This window comes from Nothoprocta perdicaria, unplaced genomic scaffold (genome assembly GCF_003342845.1).
Source record: "Nothoprocta perdicaria isolate Ctin4 unplaced genomic scaffold, notPer1 scaffold_0, whole genome shotgun sequence".
In the NCBI taxonomy this organism is placed as follows: domain Eukaryota; kingdom Metazoa; phylum Chordata; class Aves; order Tinamiformes; family Tinamidae; genus Nothoprocta; species Nothoprocta perdicaria.
Window position 1 is genome coordinate 5,243,010 of NW_020454092.1, and position 6,000 is coordinate 5,249,009.

A 6,000-nucleotide genomic window follows, 5' to 3' on the forward strand; every position below is an offset into this window, starting at 1 on the left:
AGTCAGACACAGCTGGATTCGGGCACCACAGAGCCATGGCAGGGGGCTGTATCCCTGCTGAGAGAGCCTGCTTCAGGGCTTAGGTAACGGTGTGACGCAGGGCAGGATAGAGATTAAGAGATATGGGTCACTAGTAGGGCCTCCCTCCTCTCTCGTTCCTCCCATTCCTCTGCCAGGGACAGCACAGGGAAATCCCAGGTGAGCTTGGCTCCCTCTCATGCCCCTACCCTGGATCCCTGGAAGTTGCAGGGGGCAGTTGACCTCTCCAGAGAGGGAGGACCACCACATGCACCCRCTTCCTCCATGGCAGGATGCAACAGGCTGCAGCTCAGGGGTTCGCTCCCCCCGACATCTCCCACTGGAGACATCCCCCATGCTGTCCCCAGAACGGCACCCCAACTCCGCGAGCCAGCCCTGTGCTCCCTTGTGGCTGGGGGACGGCCATGCAGGACGGCAGAGATGCTCTCCCCTGCCAGCGGATGCAGCTGGTGTCACCATGGCAACCTGGGATGCTCCCATCCCCAGCAGGACCAGTCTCCCAGCAGCGGTGGGAGGGGAGGGGCGGGCAGAGGGGCACCCCCTGCCCCAAACCCCCTCTCCCCCCAACCCCAGGCCAACCCCCCCACCAGCAGYGCTGCTCCCTGCGGCCACCAGAGCCGGCAGCTCCGATGCGACTGCAGCAAATTCCTGCCAATGGGGGAGCRGGGCCGCGAGCCCGGCGCTGTGCCGGCTGCGAGGGGAGCACAGCCCCTGACGCTCAACAGGAGGGGAGGGCTCGACCTGGGGGGGTGCCAGGGGGTGCATAGGGAGGGCAGCTGGCAGGAGGGGTGCGCAGCAAAAGGGGGCTATGGGGATGGCCAGGTGCCAGGGCTCGGGGCAGTGCCCAGCTCTGCAAGCCGGAGCGCTCCCGCCGCCTGCCAGGAGCGGCTCAGGCACCAGGCGTCCTCAGGTGCCCTGCAGAGGGTGAGACCGTGGGTGGGGAACAAGGTTCCGAAAAGCCTCAGCCTGTGCTGAGCTGGGAACAGCCAGGGAGAACAGCACGTGGCCCATGTGCTGTCTTGTGATTTTTTTTTCTTTCCTCCCTATTTCATCTGTTTATGTATATGTATATTGCTACCTGGCTTCCTCTTCCCTCTGTTTAGCTGCTGAGAGGAACAGGATTGAGCTCAGCCTCCCGACAGGCAGCAGTGGGGCCCTTCCAGCTCCCCCGGACTCCAGCCATGCAGCGAGCAATCTGAGCGGGACTGGAGTAGCCCCTCTCCTATTTTCACAAAGCCCCGTTGCCACTTGCCTGATTTCTAATGCCGGGAAGAGCCTTTTCAGCACAGCCAGGTCATACCTGCCCTCAAGGACTCAGGGCTGTCTCCTTGCCCACCCCTTCCTCTCCAGCTCTCCCAGCTCCCACCTATTTTCTCCTCTCTGCATCCTCCCTCTCCCGGCTCCTCCGCTCACACCCCACCCCCAGGCTGCTGACTCACATCCTCTCTCCAGACGCCACCTTTCCTTGGCCTGGCTCCCTGCAAAGCGCTTCGTGACGCGGTGGGGACGTGCAGGTGCAGGGAGCCGGGCTCTGAGCCCCAGTGAGGAGCTGCTGCGGGGAGCCGGCCACGCTGCTCCTGGAGGAGGTTCTTCACGCGCCACAGAAGCGCTGGGGCTTGGGGATCACCAGAGGCTCCCTGGAGATCTGACAACCRCCAGGACTACCAGGAAGGAGGGCGGATGGCAGCTCCAGCACCAGCCCTTCTCCACAACAGGAGGGAGCTGGGGTCTCGCACACCCCRTGCAGAGCCTCACCTTGCTCCAGTTGCTGTCCCAGTTACCTCCGACGCATTTGGTCTCCAAGACGGCTGCACCAGGGTGTGTCTCATGGCCCCAGCACCRTTGCAGTCCTTGCAGCAGCAGCCCCAGAGCACTGGCAGGCCAAGCTGGTCCCTGCTTTGGCCAGGAATGAAGGGGACAGCTTTCCTCCTCAGTGTCAATGCATCCAGCACAGCTTGACTTTCCTTTCCCTCTCAACCCTGTCAGCTGAAGGGAAGCTCAGCCCCAGGAGGGCAGGCAGAGCCCCTGGGACAGAGAGGCAGCTACTCAAGCCCATCTGCAAGAGCAAGGCAAGCCAAAGACAGCTGCTGCACCAGSAGTGGAGGGGCTTCCCTCAGCCAGCTGGCACCCAGGGCCCCCCATCCCCAGCCCGTTGCAGCCCGGGCTCCAGCTCCCTGCCCTACTRCCAGGGTAGCTGCTAGGGACTCCTCTCCCCTGGTCCTGGATGTAGGTGGGAGGAGATTTGTGCACTTCCAGTCTCTTTCCCGCTCACCGCCCTTCCCAGGCACAGGGATGTGCTGGATGGAGCCCCAGCCCGTGGCCCTGCTGCCACCTGCTGTCACCACCCCCAGCCTGGGCACAGAGCTGGGAGGCAGCTACCTCTGTCTTCCTCCTCTGAGGAGGGGCTCTGGGCTGTGAGGCTGTGCCTGGCACCCAAGCATTGATATGGGATCTAGATCCAGGCTGTGGCCTGTACCCTTCCCATCTGGAGCCTCTCTCCTGCTCCCAAAGCCTCCCCAGGGCTGGCACAGTGTGGAAGAGCTGATCTCAGCCCTGCCTCAGGGCATCCGCCCTGCATGTGTCCAGGAGGATGGGGTTGGAGACCAGCCTGGACTCGGTGTGGACTCCGGTCCTGCACAAGGGCAGGGAACGGTTCCTTAGTGCTCCCAGCTGCAGCACAGAGACCTTGGGCTGGGCCCTGCGGAGGGCACGGGCTGGGMGGCAGGGAGGGCTGGATTAATGCGCTAATGCCAGATTAAGCACTAATACGGGGCTTCTGATGAGGGAGCAGCACCCAGTTCAGCCCCAGCCTGGTGCTGGGCTCTCCCCAAAGCAGCCTCCCATCGATGTCCCTGGGACGCTGCCCGGCTGTCCCACAGGGAGCTTACTCCTTGRGGGTACCACAAGAAGCGGCACTAGGAGCTCAGCACACAGTAGCCCCAAGCCTGGCCCTCAGCTGGCAGGGGGATGGATGCAGCACTCCATCTCACTGTGTCTCCCCTCTACCCAACACAACCCACCTGCAGCTSTGACTGATGTACCTGGTGGAGCAGGGAAGGAACCAGGAAGGAGATCCAGCAAATAGCCCCCCAGGCACCAGAGCAGCAGCAGCCAGAAGCTATGACAGAAATAGCATCCAGGCTACTCATGCAGAAGAAGAAGGAGAGATGTCTTGCTTGTCCATATGTCTTGAGGAACGTTGTCCTCACACAGGTTTCCTGCTGCTTTTCCGCCAGGAGGAGGCAGGGCTTGCTGGGCCAGCCTGGCACAGCCATTCAGTGCCATGGTCTGTGTGCATGGCACATGAAGCAATGTCTGTGTGCACTGAGAGCAGAGCAGCAGGACAGGGGGGTCCCACAASCAGCTGTGTCCACCTGCCCCAGTAAATCATGGGGTGTAGCAGCCAGGGCTGCTTCTGCGAGGCACAGTGGGCAGAGAGGGATGCTAGAGGAAGGAGCTGGGAACCTCCACCAAGGGCCGGGGCAGTGGACTTGGCTCTGCTGAGTGACCTTCACCCCCAGACTTGATGCAACTTCAGCATCCCTGGCAGGCCACATGCTCCTGGGCTGTGCAGCTGAGAGAGGAAAGGGCTGCCCTGTTCTTGTAGCTCCTCAGGGAGCACTGGGCAGCTGCACTGATCACAGGTGTGCTGACAGGCTCTATCCATTCCCCACTGCTGTCCTGCAGCTTCTAGCCTGCCAAGCTTGTGCTGTGGGATAAATCCTGGCTCCCGTGGTATCATACAGTGGGAATGAGCTCTAGCAGGGTAAAGCAGTAAGGTTTTAAGAGCAGGAAACACCAAATTCACAATTAACTCCCCATCCAYGCGTGCTCTGTCCCCGCTCCTCCCCTTTACCTTCACGGCGCCCAGGCGAAGTGGGGTCRGTGCTCCTGGCAGCTCCTCCTAGCAACTGCATGAGTCCCTCTGGGACACGGGAAAACCAGACATCTCTTCCCTCAGCAAAGCTCTGGCTGAGCCAGTAATGCATATTTAAATGCATGGGAGCATCCGAGCTCGTCTCTCATTCCTTGACATTTCCAGAGACTCCAAGCTGTCTTCAATTACCAGTCAGCAATTAGCTCTTCCTAAATCCCCCAATGATGCCTAGCACTCCTAATCAATGAAAGGAGGGAAAGGACACAGCCTCTCTGCAGATGGGAGCATTTTAAAAGGCAGGGCTGCKGTGCTAGAAGGACTCTGAAAGTGCCCCTCGGGGTCTCTTTAGGGTGGGAATAGTCTGTGGATTTTGGTAGATCTTTCATCTCTGGAGGAGGAAGAGAGACTCTAAAGGCAGAAGACTCCCATCACGAAGGGGTGGTAGCCAGGGGATATCTGCAAATATCCCTGGCTTGGGATGTGGACAGCTGGCACCAATGGATAGTAGCACCAATGGGTGCTACCCTGCAGTGCTGCTGACTGAGGTCCCCTCTTGTGAGGCTGTGACTTGCTGCTGCTTCTCATTGCACCTCAGCACCGTCGTCTGCAAAATGCTGGTAGTGAAGAGCCAAAGATCTCCTTTGCAGCACTACAGACATTTTAGAGGTCCAGTTCCACCTCTGTTTAAACCAAGCGAAGTCAGACCTGCTCTATGGTGCCTTCCCTCATAAGGATCCATCCAAATGCATGAGGAGAGTGAGTGGGTTTTGGCCCACCCAGCTCCCAGACCAGATTGCCTCAAGGTCACATCAATGGCAAGGAAGAACCAAGAACACACACTGAAGACAGGGAGGATGGAGCATCACAGGCCTCTGTGGGTTTATGCACTGGGTTTAGACACAGAAGGGCCTTGCACAGCACCCTGCCAGATCTGACTCCGTCACAGGGACATCTGTGCTGTCTTCCTGGCTGCACAGCTTTGCCTGAATGAGCCAGATTGGGCCTAATTAGCAGCTCTGCTGATGCACACAAAGGTGGAGAATCCAGCTTACCCTCCATGACCTGCAGAGCCAGCACAGCTCTTCCTGGCCGATGGGAGCCTGCCTGTCTGCTTCAGAGGGGCTGAGGAGCACTGAACATGGGCTCCAGCAGGAGAGCACGTGCTGCACACCCTGCCAAAGACACCCCAGGAAACTCAGTAGCTGGAGGCAGAGCAACCGGCTAGGAGAATTGCAAAGCCTCCCCCTTCTCCACCCCACTCCCTGGGGTGTGCTGAAGCACTGGGCTGGTAACGGGGCTAGCAACAAAGCTGCTGCAGCCTGCTGCTGTGCTGGTGAAGCCTGCCAGGCCCTACAGAGCAGGAACAGGGAGGAAGGAGGCTGGGGATGGGGTGGCTTTAGGCAGAAGAGCAAAGCTGACATAGCAGGGAGGACCCCAGTGTAGATCAGTGCAGCAGGCAGACAGCAGGCACTTGGAGCTGTAATGGAGGAGGCAAGGGGAGCTCACAAGGCAGCTGAGAGGCATCCAGGTAGATCTGGACTGGTCTCATGCACCGAGAACAATAATAAATAAATATATACATAATAAAAAAAATAATAAAAATAAAATAATAATAAAAAAGCTTTGACCCCCAGCTCAACTTGGGAGGCTGATTGTCAGAGAGGGTCCCTCTCATGCCCCCATGCCCCTTGGGGGAGGAGGAGGACATGACTCAGACCCCCCTCATTCAAAAAAAAAAAAAAAAAAAAAAAAAAGGTCCCCCTCGCACCCCACCGCCCGCCAAGTTCATGGAGCCACCACAAGGCCCATCTAGGCCACCTCTTTATTCTCCAGTGAAGCAAAGCAAGAGGAGAGGACCTCCCTCCCCCCGAACCCAGCAGCGCCCTGCCCTCCCCTCCCCTCGGGCCTCCCTCACCACAGCGCCCATGGGGGGGCAGCGGGGCCACACGCCGGCTGGGGAGGGGGTTGCACCTCGCCGGCCCCCAGAGCACCCCGGGGACCCCTCACCGGGCACGGAGGCAGCAGCCGCGGGGCGGGGGCCGGGCGGCCGCGAACAAAGGGGCGCGGGGGGGCCGGGCGCGGGG